At 47.6% G+C, this 17,002-nt stretch overlaps 1 long non-coding RNA gene across 2 annotated transcripts in view; it reads right to left on the bottom strand.

Moving 5' to 3' along the window:
* Window positions 1-17,002, bottom strand: part of LOC138471645 (uncharacterized) — a 259,352-nt gene that overhangs the window by 195,904 nt on the left and 46,446 nt on the right. Inside the window, exon 2 of one of the 2 annotated variants that reach the window (XR_011268478.1) lies at window positions 6,429-6,508. This is a non-coding gene — a long non-coding RNA (uncharacterized lncRNA). Of the gene's footprint in view, window positions 1-6,428; window positions 6,509-12,386; window positions 12,429-17,002 lie in introns of both variants that reach the window. The other variant, XR_011268477.1, reaches the window with a different exon arrangement.

Here is a 17,002-nt window from a genome sequence, read left to right as displayed (position 1 = left end):
GCACTAGGTGTGGCAGATTACGCGCACAGTGACAGGGGGTTGCAGGAAAGGGGAGTGGGTGATGGTAGAGCGTACACGGGAGGGGGGATGGAAGACTTTGACTTAATTCCCAGCATACTGAAAAGATAAGAAATGGGTGAAGCAGCCAATTAAATCAATAGTCATTAAACCTTGGCTTAGCCAGATGCAACAACAGAGTTAATCCTATGCTTTCAATTGCGGAATAAGGGTGAGGTCGGAGGAAAACCTGCAGATCTGGTTGGCAGCATTCAGAGTAATGGAGCAGTCAATAACGGAGAAAGCCCCCGATCAGGGGCCAGCCTTTCACTACTACAGAGAATGCGTGGTGGAGGAGCACAGAAAGTGGGGGGGCGGGGCACGTTTCGCCTGCTTAACGACCGAAGGTTGAGGTGAAGCATGGAGAGTACCCCAGCCTGAGATGGGAACATAAGCAGGTGGAGGATTAGTGGTCAGGATGAGGGGGGGAACCCGTGGCTTTCAATAGAGTGGCAGTCAAACAGGAGATGCCAACGCTCAACCTATCAGTTAGGGGGCCAAAAGAAAATTCGAGGAATCCAGGGGAAAACTGAATGTGAGACCGGGGAAATTCCGGATCTGCAGGGGCCTGGGATGGATAATGCATGCTTTGTTTAGTTTGCAAGCTCTGGGTTGTTCTGGGGAGGACAAAGTTCACTTATCGAAAGTGGGGGTGAGGGTAAGGGTGGCAGACTGAAGGGTGCGCTGGAAGGGTTGAGCTGCAGATGAACCACAAGGAGAGGCAATGGGGGCAAGGGAGGGAAGGGTCAGTTGGGCACTACCCAAAATAAATAAATAAATGAATAAATAAATAAATAAATAAATAAAGCCGTTAGTTGGCCCGATACGCTCCCTCCCCAACACTTGGGAGGGGGTCTCTGCTAAGGAAGTGGAACGGAACGGTCAAGGGAAGACCTCATTTCGGCACGCCGCTGCCAGGTCAGTTGGCCCTCCTGCAATGGAGTACGGAACAAGATCAAGCGAACCGGAACCGGAAGCATGCCGGCAGGAAAGGCCGCAGCACAATTCATCACGCCACTGGTTCAGTCCGGAGGGCCAGCTTGTCTGTGGGAACGGTACGAATGGGGGTAAAGGTATATTGGGGGAATTATGGCTGGGTACTGGGGGAGGCTCAGGCGACCAGGTGCATGAGGGGGAACTCACTGCGGCCGGTGACCCGCTGTGAGTCATGGCTGAGACACCGGTCGCAGCGACAGGTCTCTTGCAGACAAGCCCAGCGGATGTTACCTGGTGTTCCCGTTAGAAAGCACTGGCGGATACCACAAGGGGAACTGCACAGCCATCAGTTTATTATGAACGGCGCCCAGGAGTATTAGACTCAGGGGAGGCCCATGTTAATGGGGAGGGTTAGGGGGCTTGGAAGACCTTCCAACTCCAAAAGTGGGTGGGGGAAACGGGAAGTGCATCGTTGGAAACAAAAAATGGAAAGCAACAATGAAGTCAGCAAGGGGGGGGGGTGAATTGAAAGATTTCACAGTAAACGGGGCTCCGGCAAGTGGGTTGGAAACTGAGGGGAAGGGGGGCCCATGGGAGATTAGGGGTTGGTAAGGGGGGACTCAAGAGAAGGGGGGGCATTCGAGATTGGCAGCTCAAGCAGTTGTAAAGGAAACACGGGGGGCTTGGAATGCGGGGGGTAGGGGCCAGGAGGAGCAGGGGGATAGTTGGGGAGGACCCCTCTTCAGCTAAAGGCCGGGGAAGGGGATGGGGATAAGAAGGTCGCTGGGCTCTGGGGGGGTAGGTAGCGCTGGATGGATGGGGCTCTCGAGAACAGGAGGGTGCCATGGGGTAGAGGGGCAGGAGGGGATGGGACAACTAAGGCGGGGAGAGCTAGGGCAGACCGGGGTCTTGGCGGAAGGGGGGAGGGGGGCTCCCTGGCAGTACGGGCTAAGGGAAGACCTTTTGGGGGAGAGAAAGTTAACAAAGATTAACAAGCCAACCAGGGGAAAGGGGAAGATGGAATCCCCGGGAAAGGGAGCAAAAGGGGGAAAAGGAGACCTGGACGCATCCTTTAGAAGGAGCCGAAGCGGAAAGAAAAAAGAAAAGTAAAGTAACACATGGAATAAAAATAAAAATAAAATAAAGAAACAAATAAATAAATGCACGTTAATAGTGATGGGGAAAGTGAAGTGAAAAGAAAAACGTAAATGTGAAATGTGAAATGGCCAAAGGGTAGAGAGGGACTGCTGAGGAAGGGACTGGGCGCCTGCGTCGGGTCCCCCAAGGACCCGAAGGGGCGGGGGGGAAAAGTTGCTTGCTCTCAGCGCAGAATCCTGAGTTTAAAACGGAACACCTGTAAGCTAACTCCTGACTTTATGTTGTAATAAAGTTTGCTGTGGCAATTTTTCTCCCACTCATCCAACTGGTCCTGCCTCTCATTTGGGTTGTAAGGGGGTTGGGCTCTGTGGGAGGAGGGTAGCAGGGAAGGAGTGTGAGACTGAATGAGAGTCGGTGGGGGGGCATTGGGATCAACAAGGGCTGTCGCCGTGCCACCCCACTGAGGGTGTCGGCGCTACGACCAGAGTGATGGACGGTGGCGAGGTATGTCTTACTCAGATGGTGCCATTGCTGAAATAGTGCTGGAGTTGGAGGAGCACGCTTTGTTCAAAAAATGCCCTGCTACAAAGCAGTGGGAAGGTGCTATGTGGGGTGCTCACGCGGCCGTGTTTTAATGAGGAAAGACATCAATGCTGAGTTACTTCTGGGCAATGCCCAGAGGCGCGTATCCGAGGTGTCATGGCTTTCGCCACGAGGTGATGGACTGCTGATTATAGTCGCGTATCCAGCAAGATGTGGCAAATGCGTCCTAAATGGAGTTGGAGTGGCCATGTCTTCCAATCGAGAAAATGCAGCGTGAGTGAAAGTGCAACTACCGGGCGAGTTGTCGGAAACTCCGGTGAGGCGAGACTTAGCAGCTCTGGAGTTCTTGGAATCTTACTGCGTTCACCGCTGGGCAAGTTGTGACTGGCCACAGTGAATCGGCAGAAACCCATTGTGTGCGGACACGCACCCTGAGCTCTACACGAATCAGGGAGGGAGTGTGTATGTGTCACGGGATCGCAGTCGCGTGTGGTGAGACTGAGGGACACCCGCGATAGGCTACAAACACATGCTCCAGGGTGCAGGGGTGTCGCGCCCCTTGGGCGCATGGGCCAATTGCAGGGGGAGAGGAGCGCGCACATCCTGGTTTGGTAAAAAGTGAAACTGAAACTTCGCCTGAGTGCCGGGGGACCCAGAGTTGAGGTGCACGCTGGGAACAGTAGTCATGATAGTGTGATGGGGTACACACGTAACAAATAAGCCCTGTATCTAGGGGGAGAGCCTCACAGCAAGCGCCGGGTAAACAGGCAGACGTGTGTCATGTGTGAAGTATAATACATTTTAAAAACATTTTTTATTTTTTAAGAAAACAATTTTCAAAATTCAATCATCAACTGGATACCGTGTGTGCCCAATGGCAGCTATTCGGTGTGTGCTAGGGTATACACGGCGCAGTGACATAAATCAGGTACAGAAGAACATGTTTTTTGTAGTATAAGGGGTAATGCCCCGCAAAGTATGCAAACAAAACAACAGCCCAGTATTAGTCACGCGCTGGAGTGTGCATAGTACAGTGACATGAATCAGGTGCACGAGTGAATGCTTCATTTCTAGTACAATGGGTTTTGCAAGCCTGGTAGGGAAAAACAACAAACACAGCCCAGTATGTGTCTGCATACATGTATATCAGAGACTGTGTTTTTCTAAGTGCATGTACTGATCATGGGGATGTGATACCATGTGGGCTTGAACAGGCCCAGAATGTCACGGGCACATGAAGTTAGAGGGATCCGGGGCGGTACCCAACAACCCTGGGGCCTCAACAAGAAGGGATTAACTTGCTTGAATTTAGTCCTAAAAGTGCTTCCACTCTACCGTGATGCTGAGTCCATTTTTTTACTGTGTCCAGTTTATGAACCCATTTTTGTTCCGGTCTGGTGAGGGCTAGGTTGATGTCTCCACCTTGGTGCAGCATCATGCATGACCCTTGAGTTTATAAGGACCAATTAATGGTTTAAATTCTGTTCTACGCAAAGCTATCACAGATTTCTCTTCCTACTCCCATTTCTTTCCCCAATTAAATGGTCTTCTGGTTCATCAGGAGGTTCTAGATTAACTGCAAAGAGCAGCTATCAGGCTTATTCCCATGGACACCTGGGGTTCATGAGCAACATTTTGTTAGTGATTGAGAAATTGGAGGGCATTTGGCTTGTGCAAAACCTCAGAAATGTCAACTGCTTCCTACAGTACAATGGTTTCAGAATGGAAGGTATTCATCTTTTAAAGGAAACCTTGCTTCCAGGTGACTGGATGACCAGGCTGGACATCAAGGAGGCATGATCTCAAACCGCTCCTATTCACGGCACCCATAAGAACTACCTACAGTTTCTACGGCACAACAGTAAGAGGAAATTCATTGCTGTCCCATTCTGGCTGTTGTCCAGCCCTGGTTCTTCACCAAGGCCATGACGTCAGTGGAGACGACACTCAGAGTGCAATGGATTTGTCTTATCATCTTTCTGGACAACATTCCTTTGATGTCCCAGTCCAGGCATACTTCAGAAAGCCATTTGGAAACTGAAGATCTCCCACTTAGAGCTTTGAGATTGACACTTTACGAGCCTCTCTTCAACTTCCCTTGACCAAGATCAGATCCATCAAGATAAGAAGGAAATCAGATTGGGGCTGGTGGCCTAGGTGATCTCCTTTGTCACTTTTGCCTGGACAGACAAATTGTGAATCAGGTGGTATATCTCCAGGACTTCACTAGAGATCAGGACTCTAGACACCCTCGATAGTCCAGCAAATGGAAGCGTTGTCATCTTTGGGATCATCTGGAGGTGGAGTTTTTTACTTCTCATCTCATTTCCTACCCTGCAGTTTTTTAGTTGAAGGCTAGATCAAAGGCCAGCTGTTCTAGACGTTTTACAGCAGACCTGGACAGGGATCAAACGCTTTGCTTTTCCTCCCTTTGAGATGATTCTGAGACTAATTCTTCAAAAGTGAGGATGATGAGGCCATCAGCAGTCCTGATAACCCCTTCTCTAGTCATCTCAGGCTTGATATTCGGCCCTTCTGGAGAGGTCCATAGGCTTCCCTTATCTAAATGCCCTGTTCCTCTACGTACTGATGGATCCTGATGGGGGGATGGGATCGCGCCCTAGCTCTTCAGGGGTCACTCCGATTAGTGGTTTGGAGGATTTGAGTGGACCCTGGAATATTCAGTGCCTTTTGGCAACAACATCTTCCATTATCAGTCTTGCACCCCAAAAACATCCCAGGCTTGGGGGCCTGGGTTCGCTGGTGTGTAGTGATGGATTGAATCCTGCTACTGGACCTCCAGAAGAGGTGGTACATTTTCTTTCTAGCTTCTTTGAATGTGGTAAAGCATTTTGTCCCATTAATATACATAGATTGGCCATATCAGCAGGTCTGGGTTGTTCCATGGGATTCCTGCAGGCAATCGCTCCTTGGTACGCTGCTTACGTAGATCAAACTTTTTAAATTGTAACTCCGACCACGTTAGTTTTATTTTGCTTTTAACCAATTGTGATTCAAGTACTGCTGCGATATTAAATTGTATTCGCAGGCACAGTCTGTTGCAGTCAGTAGAAGGAAGCGGAAGTGCGGCCATAACACTAATGCTACAGACTCGATCCTGCTAGTATGGGTATTAAAGAGGTGCTAGAGGCCATCTCCAAAGCTAAAGGTGAGTCGGACGCCTAACTGGCAACCTTAGAAACCTAACAAGGATCAGTCACATAAACAAAATACCAAATTAATTAAGGTCAATACCCCAGAGGGGCACTAGGTCGCAGAAGTGAACCAAGGCACTACGGAGAGCATGACCAGGGTACATATGGGAGAGGGAAGGAGGGGTGGAAGGACAAAATATATCTACACTGATGCAGGCATCGGTTCAAAGGAGAGACAGGAGCATTACTACCATTATACCGCCAAAAATACTCTAGGTAGGCCTGCTGAATACGCGATCCTTGAGTAAACATGCCCACAACATCCATGATCTGATTAAAGAAAAAAAGAATTGGGTTTGATGTGTATCACGGTAACATGGCTAAACAACCATATATGCCCTGTTTGCGAGAACGCAGTACCAGAGGATATACTATATATAATAAAAACAGGGAGTGCGGGGCAGGTGGAAGAGTGGCAGTTATAGCGAAAGACTCAATTAAGCTATTCAAAGCCAACCTAAGATGCAACGGCTGTGAAACTCTTCATCTGAAACTCACATACACACCTAATGACTGTCTTAACATCATAGTCATCTATAGACCACCATCTCTTGTATCAGAATTTTGCAATTAACTTACCCCTCAGCTAAACAATCTCACATCCACAAATACATCCACTTTATAGATGGAGAGGAAATACAGCATATAAGGAGGCCATCCTGTTGGGGAAAATCATTAAAAATTTAGATTTTACAGTGATAAAAAACAAACCCACAACATCACAAGGTAACCAGTTAGACTGGGCCATAACTCAAAACCTGAAGACCCAGAAGGTAATTACAGAGCCTTGCATCTGGACAGACCATTTTCTGGTCACTTTTGAGGTATATTTAAATAATTCAGTTAAACAAATTAACAGCCCTCACATTAAGGTGTTAAGTAGAAACTTCAAACATCTGTGCCCAGAGCAACTAAAACCTTGTTTATCAAGGATCATGGACACATTTCAAGAAAATGACCTTTGTGAGAACATATTATTGAAATACACCACACACATGCGTGATTTGGTCGAACAGGTCACTCCACTGAAAGCGAAATTGGTGAGAAAAAATAACAACCATCACAAATGGTATAATGAGGAGATTAATAAACGAAAATTGGAAAAAAGAGCCATGGAAAGGAAATGGAAAGGAAATTGCTACAAAATCTCTTACCCGATAATAAAGACAACTCGAAATGCTCACACTATAAATATAGGAAAGGCATAAGAGAAGCAAAGGCAAATTATTACAATGAGGAAATAGCATCTCCCAACTCCACGAACAACATTTTTAAGATCCTTAAAGGCATAGAAAAACCTAGGGTGCTTACTCCCCCTTTTGCACCCACAAAGGAAGATTGTGATGTTGTACAAGAGGCATTTGCAGCCAAGATACAGAAGGCGAGAGTTAATATTATCATCTCTAGAGTTCCTGGCAAGAAAGGGCATCTAGTCGATCATCCTAAGTTAGGCGAATCAGCCAGCTTCAGTTTTTAACCAGTTTTAGAGGAAGAGATGTCCTCAGTACTGTCTAAAATGAAGCCAACCTCGTGTGTAGAGAACATCTTGCCGACAAAAGTCATTTTGGACAATAAAGAACTATTCTCTCCAGTTCTCACCAAGATAGTAAACGCCTCGTTTAAAGAGGGCACAGTGCCTAGGGAAATTAAAGAAGTGACCATTACACCTCTTGTCAAAAAGGCCGGCCTGGATCTCAAGGACCCTGGTAATTTACGCCCGATCACAAATTCTAATTTCATCCTGACGATTCTTGACAAAATAGCGACCAATCAATTGCAGAAGCATATCGCAGCCCAGGGAATGCTTCACAAGCAGCAATCAGGTTTCCGGGCGGCTCATAGAACTGAAACCGTGATGTTAGATTTACAGACTCATATGCTCGAAATAGTGGACAGAGGCAAAGCAGGGATTCTGATGCTGCTTGATCTCAGTGAAGCTTTTGACCTGGTGGATCACCAGCTACTGCAAAATGCTCTAGATAAAATAGCAGGATGTTCTCCGGAGGCACTGGCATGGCTTTCATAATTTCTTAAGGACCGGCAAGCCAGAGTACATTGTGGAGATAAATTCTCAGAGGCTGCATCCATTATCTTTGGAGTCCCCCAGGGTGCAAACCTATTCCCACTGCTATTTAATCTCTACATGAGAAGTCTCTGTGATCTATTGGAAAGCGTCAGCGTATTCTTTACGAATTACACCGACGACACTCAGCAAATTTTTAAACTAGAAGGTGACTACCGTAAGGATAGTGAAAAAATAGCAGAAGTCTATAACATCATAGACCACTGGATTTAACAGCACTGGATGTGTCTGAATAATACAAAAACCTAGCTAATGACCTTCGGAACACGCCAAGCTAGAGCTAAACTAGGCGATGAATATAAAGTATTTATCAATAAAGAGGCAAACATCCCAGTAATGACCCAAGTTAAAATGCTCGGGATGATGGTTGAAGCCTCAGTAGGGTTAGAGGTACAGGGTAAGTACCTTAACAAGAACAATGCCTATTGCTTGCGCCTGTTGTGGGCTATCAGACCATTTCTGAATGAGGAAAATACGGCTCCCATCGCCAGGGCGATTATTTTGTCCCAACTAGACTATGGCAATGCCATGTTGCTCAGAGCTACAAAGAGGGAAATTGAGATATGCCAAGTCTTGGAAAATGATGCGGTTCGTGTAGTAAAGGGGATTAAGAACAGAGTGCACATAACGGTAGGAAGAAAATCCTTACATTGGCTTAGAATTGAGGACAAGGTTAAATTTAAGTCAATGACAATAGTTCATAGGTGCTTATTTGGTGATGCACCTACCTATTTTAAAAAACAATTCTCAAGATACACCCCCCTGCGACATCTAAGATCAGCCGATCAGGGCCTGCTCAATGTGCCGCGTTTTAAGCTGGCCGCTGGTCTAGGCAGATCCTTTCCAGTGCAGGCAACGCAACAATGGAACAAGCAGCCCTCCACCCTCTGGCTAGAGGAAAACTATCAGACATTCAGGAAATTGTTGAAAACTCACTTGTTCCAGTGAGTTGTTTAATTCGACAAATAGTCTGCTAGTATCTCTATTAACTGTTGCAGTCCGTCCCTCTGTTGCATTGTTCTTTTTGTTTTCCACGCCCTGATGCCTGCAGGCTTCCGGCACGATACAATTATATAAACAAAACACAACATTACTGAAGGATCTGAAGGTGCTTAAGGCCCCAGGACCCAAGTGAATTTGGTTAACCTTTTCCTATACTGGCAGCTTAATGAAATACTTGCCTTCCAAATTGACCATATTACACATTCACAACCGGGAAAGGGTGTTCAGCCAAGTAGGTGGCTGGAAGAGCGGGCGAGAATACAGTGTGTACCGCCCGCTCTTTCCAGCCACCGGAAGCCCTTGCCCAGATGGCGCCAGCTTGATTGTTGGGAGGCAACAGGGAGCCTCGCCCTGTTGCCTCCACACCCTGCTCCCTCCCCCCAATGACATTAGCACCTTTTCCCCCCTGCCCCCTGACTTACCGGCTGGACATTAGCTTTTGCCTCCAGTCCAGGCGCTTCTCCCGCCCATGGCGGCCACCATGAAAATGGAAAAGTGACTAAGTCCCTTTTCCAATGGCAGCAGCCATCTTTTTTTCTTCTTAGGAGATTGGGTTTGCGCAATAGCACGGATCGCATCTCTTGAAAATAAAATTAACTATTTGCACCCCGGGCAAACTCTGGGGTGCAAATAGCAATCACGCCAGAGCTGGGGGGTGTACAGGCCGGTAATGTCCCACAGCCATCGCCGAGGTTCGAGCGAATGTACTCCCCCCCGGCTGGGGCATGATAGCTACATTATTATGTCTCATTCCATTCAGAATTGTTTCCGATCTCAGTATCCCCAGGAGAGAGCATATCTCTCAGGCCAGACAAGATGCCCACTGGCTCCCTATCAAAGAACGCATATTGTTCAAGGCGCTCACAATCACACACAGATGTCTCTCCCAATCGGCGCCCCGATACCTAGCAGATCGAATACACCCTGCACAATCACTCAAACCCAAGCGAGAACTCTACTCTGACCAACTTGCGGTCCCTGTCTTTAACAGAGCCAAAGCAGGTGGTTCCAGCTTTGAAGTATTGGCACCAAAATCATGGAACTTACTACCTCCCAAACTCAGGAAAGAAGCATCACTCCTAGCCTTTAGAAAGGCTCTGAAAACCATATTATTCAAATAACTGTTTGTTGCACTGTAACCAAGGAACTTGACCATTGACTAATCTGTATGACCCTGTACTGAGAACTGCACACTGTTTTTGCCTGCACCCAAGTGAATATACAGTAGCAGCGCCACAATGCCCTAGGGCAGCTGTGCGCTGTATAAATGAAATAAATAAATAAAATAAATATTTTAATGTCACTACACGTACTAAATGTGGTTCTGCTACTATACATTATCCTGCTTTTCCCGAGCAAAAGGAACAATATGTGGGCAGATGTTCAAAACAATATGAAAGGGCTACAGCGGATCCAAGGGTTGCCAGTCAATCACAGATACTACTGATTTCTTTCAAGAAACCATTTGCTCCCCCATCCTTTGCCACCCTTGCTAGAGGGGGTCAGATGGAGAATGGCCCTAGCTGGAATTGATGTGCCCGCTTTGGGGGCTTGTTCATCCTTGAGTACCACTGCTTCTAATTGCTTTTTGTTATGGAGCTCTTGCTAGAATATACTGAGATCGACTGATTGGTCCAGCAATTCCACTTTCAAGGTGCTGTATTTTAAACTGGTTCTTCATACTTTGCAGGCAGTTGTGACTGTGCAAAATTGCAGCCTCTATGAATTGACCTCGAATACCTATGCTAGCTGTGCAGCAGAATTTCAAATTTTAATAAACACTATAGAGCCGTAGATTTTCCCGCCCTTACTCCCTCCCTTCCAAACCTTGGCTCCTGTTCCATGTTGGGTAATCATATCTGACACCGTCTGGAGAAGACAGGTAGAGTTACATGTGCCAAGTGGGATCTGTGTTTCTTCTCATTGTACAGATGTTTCTGCCTGGAGATGCTTCCTGTCTGTGCAAAGAAGGGGATGTGCTGGAGTGGCAGCTCAGCTGCTATTCATAGACTGCTACTGATTACCATGGCCAGCTGGGATCACGTTGGCGGAGTGTTTCCCTGCTTCCTGTTTAACTCTTCAGTCATTCTTTACTGATGATGGCAGATTTCCCTGCACAGTTTGCTAACACAATCTGTGTTTTCCCTCTGGAAATGAGAGAGGTTTCAGTCCATGCGGTTGCACTGGGGCACTTATTGAAGGTGATTGTGTCTATGGGTGAAACTGTGTTTGTTTTATTAATGTTTATGCACCAGTGATTGGAAGAGCTTGAGTTATTTTTCCTTAATCTTTGAGTAATGTTTTGTTACCAACGTTTAATTTGATTGACGCGTAAAATTGTGAATCCTGATGTTGAAGAGCACAACTGTGTAACCTGGCGCAAGGCTGGATTGTTTATATGCCTCTTGTCCCATTTTAAACCATGTAAGGACACACCTGCTGTCTCTACTAATGACATGGCTTGCTGTACTGTTTCTTTGGTCTCATTTAAGCACAATAGTCCTTATTGCGATTTTAATGACACATTTTTGGAAGACAGTTGGGTCAAGGCTTTTTGGCAACAATATTCCAGTAATGCTACAGCATTCCTACATCAGATAATGTGTGCTTTTGATACTGTAATATTAGACATACAAAAAACATTGCAAATCAACCGAATACAGTTAGCTAAGTGCATCATTTGAAGGAAAAAACAGCTGCTGGACATTCTCAGAGAGGGGAAAGTAAATAGTGCATTGGTGGGCTCCAGGATTCAGAATGTAGCAGAGCTGGATGTTCCCCCAAAATTGTTCTTTGGCGTGGGAAGAAGTTGTGCAGAGTACAACGACATTCATTGTTTCGAAATGTCTGATGGGGCAGAAGTTCTTGGCTCTGCAGGTTAGGTCCAGTGCTGTGTCTCTCCATCACGATATCTACAGTGCTGATGAAAGCGTTAGTGAAGCAGGTCTGGATATTTTCCTGACTGATTTACAACGCTTACAGCTAGGAGAAAAAGAGGACCTGGGTTTTTCAGTTAATCCAGATGAACTGCTTATTTGCGCCGGTGGAAGGGCATATGGCCAATCGGGTGGATGGAAACATGGGCAAGATCTGCCGGTATACCGCCCGGATTCCAACAGCCTACCGAGCCCTTTTCCCAGGTGACACCAACTTTTTTTATGCACCCCATCGCCGCATCTGCCAGTCTCTTCCCCAGCACCTCCTCAGATCCAGGTCACCTCCAACATTACCAACCCCACCTCCCACTTACATACATGCCAACATTCTGAGGCACCTGGGAGGGAGATTTCCCGAGAGAATTCGGGAAAAATTAATTTCCCCATAGGAACGCTTTGGGGATAGAATGATTTTTGGCCGGAGAACGTGAAAAATAGCAAAATTTTGCAAAACTTTTCATTTAAAAATCGGGAGTCTCCCGCCTAAATCAGGAGGGTTGGCATGTCTGCACTTACCTGCAGGGCTAGATCTGGTGACTGCTCCTTCCCGTCTGTGATCTGCAGCCATCGAAAGAGAAAAGGGACAACGTCCAGTTACTATGGTGGCAGCCATCTTGTTTTTCTTATTCTTTTACAGGAGATATGGCATGCACAAGACGCAAGCAGCCCATCTCCAGTAAAAAAAAAGAAAAAGAAAAAAGAAAAAGAAAAACATTTTAACTATTTTCATTTTAACTATTTTCAGCCCTGATGAAAGCCTGGGATACATATCACTATCACCCCCTTGTCGGCGGCCTACAGGGCCGATAATGGCCAGGAGCCCTCCCTTTGCTGGGGCCTATCTTTGTTAGTTGGTAACTGATTTAGTCGCTCACCACCTGATTTTCCTGAGGACTTGATATGGAATAGACATGTTCTAAAAGTGTTGGTTATTTTTCCGGAGAATTTTTCCGGAGAATAATGTGCCTCATCACGAGTGGGCAGTATCCCGGCGGTAAATTTGTTGTGATACCGCCCAAAGCAAATAGCGTTACTGCAACTCAGTCTGGCGCTGTTAGCGTCAGATCCCGAGTTGCAGAAATGCTGTTAATCCACGTTTTTTCAAGATTCCATAGGACTTTATGTGTCATTTTTGGTGCAAGTACTGTGGTGCAAATTGCTCTGTGGTAATTGCACCGAAAACGGGCAGAAAGTCCGCAGATTTACCTCCACCTCAGAGCTTCAAATCATTCTATCTCGCATCATAACCAACAACTCATCTCAATACAAAAGTTCCAGAGCCCAAATAACAGATCAGGTTAACACAATGGAACGTACACCTCCCGAAGACCCACATCTCTAGTTCTCTACACTAAATTTCCCTAAATACCACACTAACTTACCACAGATACATCAACAAAACTCTCTACACTCTCCTTAAACACCACCCTGCAGACAATCACACAAACAATTTACATTTGCAACCCGGAGCGCACATTAATCACTGTTTCAGATAACTCACAAAATATGATATGATATGATATGTGAGAAACCTAGAAGTGTCTCACTTAATAGTCCCAGGGGATCTGTCACCCAGGTGGCCTGGACATGGCATCGCTATTGGATACAGTTCCTGGGGGTGGACCAGTGATGGAGGATCACCCCAATGGGGGGTGCTCGGGGAGTGCAGGTGGGACACCACATGACGAGAGAGCTAACCCAGGACAGCAGTTCAAGAGGAGGAGAAAGGTGGTCACAACCGAAAGGATGATAAGGAGAGACATGGCCTTGCCCTTCACTTCAGGTGGTCCAGTTCAAGTTTGAGATGGACAGGGAGGCCATTCCAGAGGGAGGCACCTGCAGAGGAGAGAGATCTACCTCCCACTCTCTGCCTGGAGAAGCATCTAATCCCTAGAGAGTTGAAGGTAGCTGAGCGAAGGGCTCGAGAAGGAAGGTATTTTGGAAGAGAGAATTGGATGTAGTGCGGGCCCTGGCCCCACAAAGCCTTGTGGACAATGCAAATGATCTTGAACTTGATCCTTGCAGCCACTGCGAGCCAGTGGAGAGATTTCAGGGCTGGAGAGATACGGTCGCTGGGCTTGAGGCCAAGGATAGGTCTTGCAGTCCTGTTCTGGATTAGTTGCACAGGGCGGAGAGTAGAGGAAGGCACATTGAGAAAGAGGCTGGTGCAGTAGTCCAGCCTAGAGAGAACCAGAGCTCTGGAGACAGTGAGCTTCTGTGGGGAAACTGAGAAAGGGAAGAGTCCTTTTGAGGATGTGCAGCTGGTAGTGGGACTTATTGGCGACATCCGAGATGTGAGGAAAGAAAGAGAGAGTGGAGTTGAAGATGACACCAACGTTTTTTGGCGAAGGAAGAGTGCCCATGGCGGGTGGCCAGATTGAGAGAGGGAAAGCAGGGACAGGGTCCCAATGAGAAGGATCTCCGTCTTACTGGCATTAAGGCAGAGATCACTGGAGGCGCACCAATCCTGAATCGCGGATAGACAGTCAGGAATAACCGACAGAGGAGAGGAGGCTCAGGGGAGCCTGAAGGAAAGCTGAGTGTCATCTGCATAACACTGAAAGTTAAAGGAGAAGGCAGAGATAAGGTGGGCCAAATGCGCCAAGTAGAGGCTGAAAAACCAGGTTGAGAGGATAGAGCCCTGGGGAACACCACAGGTAGAGAGAGGGGTGGCAGAGAGAAAGGGACCATGTTGGACCTTGGAGGGGCAGTTCAGGAGGAATGAGCTCAGCCACTCCAGGGCCTGATTCGTGATGGCCAGGTTCTCACAGAGTTGATTGATCAGGATGGTGTGGTTGACCTGTTGAAAGCAGAGGAAAGATCAAGGAGGATGTGGATAGAGGGAATGCTGGAATCAAGTTTAGAGCAGATCTTCATGGATGTTCAGGAGAGCAGGTTTCGTGCCTCTGACATCTCTGAAACCAGAATGATGGTCATGGAGACAACCAACAGATTCAGTGTGGAGAGTAAGCTGGGAGATGGCCAGCTTTTCCAAGAGTTTGCCCAGGAAAGGGGTGATGGAGATTGGCCGATATCTTGTTTGATACAGTAGTCTATGGTGATATACATTTAAAACTGCCAAATCTCAATCTTTGATATCATTTTTTCCACTTGGTTTTCCACCGACTGCAGAACCATTTATGCATTAGTGTCTGGACCTGGAAGGTTTACCCACACCTGATGGTGTGCCTTGCCCAGGACACTATTTGTTCTCTGCTGGGAAGGCTTGATACCTCTCTGTGAGAGGACACACCTCCTCCAGTGGTGGGAATAGGGCCAAAATTGTGTTGTCAAAGGGATCCCTGCAACACAATGGGGAAGTTACACCAGGGCGGCAATTAGTGGAATCCTTTTGATCTCAGGCAGACAGAGAGGGCGAAGTGTAGTATAACTGGGGAAAAGACCTGTACACTGTTAGAAGGGTTCAGCAATCTTCACTATACCAAGGCCAAACTTCTTTCCTAAGACCCCTCACTAACTTCCTAAGACAACATACCCTGAGAGCTGACATCACAAGGAATAATCATTCTTACAACAACAAGGATAGGCTTCTTACAGTAGACTTGGAATGGACCAATCAATCTACTGTGGAAAAAAACAATATATAAAGGGAGGAAACGCCCCTTCAATTGAATCTTCATTTAATTATCTTCATGTAACCACCTTCTTGAAACTTATTACAAGATTTCCTTGGAACCTTGTTGGGGTAAAGACTCCCCAAAGTCCCCAGCTATTGAGATGAAGATAAAGATTTCCAAGGAGGGTGCAGAGTCCCTCCCTAGCCTGGAATATCCCAAACATTCTCCAACATTGGCCTATCGGCAGATTCGATCACTCCCAAGGCGTGCCTGTTAGGTATCTTCCTGAGACCCAAGCAGACAAGACATGTTAGCAAACTAGGGGATTTAGCGTATATTTTGGCGACCTTCACAAATGGGCACAGGCGGAAACAGTGGTATGGCAGGAGGCATCTCGAAAAGGCCAGGATGAACAAAACACAAATCTGATGGCTTGGAAACACATCATACAGAGGATGACACATAGACACAAACACATGCACCATCACCAATAATGACATGTGAGCTGGGCGGAGGGTTCAAGCAGTATAACTCGGATTACGAGAGGATAAGGCAGATGGAATAGGCAGGGGGGAGGGTGGGAGTTGGCAATGCAGAACAGCTGAATAATGTGATGTGCCATCAGATAATGGGCCCGATTAATAGAATCCAGCGCAGAAGCAGCTCAAGCGCTGCATGCCAAGAAGGCGCGTGCGCCAGCCGTGGCGCAAACCAGCAATTGCGCAGCACACGTATTCATGGATTTTCCAAGGCATCAGTACCCATGGCGCAATGAACATCAAGCAGCGTCAGTAACGCCCTCAACGCCGCCCTGTGGCGCATAAAAAAGCCAGTGAAATGGGCAATACGGCGCAAGGCCCCGTGCCATCCATGGCCCGGCACACAGCCCCCTCCCCATCGTAATCGTGTGAAAAATCGGAGCGTACCCCGCTCACACCAGCCAAATCGTGTGGAAAGGGCCACGTGTACCCCCACGAAATTGCTCAACCCGCTCGCACCAATCAAATCGCGTGGAAAGGGCAAGGCGTACCCCCGCGATATCGCTCACCCCGCTCGCACCAGCCAAATCGCGTGGAAATGGCAGCGCGTACCCCATCCGCACCCCCGCGAAATTGCGGACCCCGCCCCCAACAGCCAAATCGCGTGGAAAGAGCTGCGCGTACCCCGTCCACAACCCAGAGAAATCTGGTGCCCCGCTCGCACCAGCCAAATCACGTGGAAAGGGCCACGCGTACCCCCATGAAATCGCGTACCCTGCTCGCACAAGCCAAATCGCGTGGAAATGCCTGCGCGTACTCCGTCTGCACCCCAGAGAAATCGCATACCCTGCTCGCGCCAGCCAAATTGCGTGGAAAGGGCCACACGTACCCCAGCGAAATCGCATACTCCGCTTGCACCAGCCAAATCACGTGGAAAGGGCCGCGTGTGCTGCCATCAGCCAGGAACACACCCTTCTGGCAGCCGACACCACATGGGACCCCCCAACACCCGTGACCATACCCCGCAGGCAGCCCACACTACATGGGACCCCCCCAACACCTGTGACCATACCCC

Source organism: Ambystoma mexicanum, chromosome 8 (genome assembly GCF_040938575.1).
Source record: "Ambystoma mexicanum isolate Mex_15411 chromosome 8, UKY_AmexF1_1, whole genome shotgun sequence".
Lineage (NCBI taxonomy): Eukaryota > Metazoa > Chordata > Amphibia > Caudata > Ambystomatidae > Ambystoma > Ambystoma mexicanum.
This window is presented reverse-complemented; position numbering and strand designations above follow the sequence as displayed.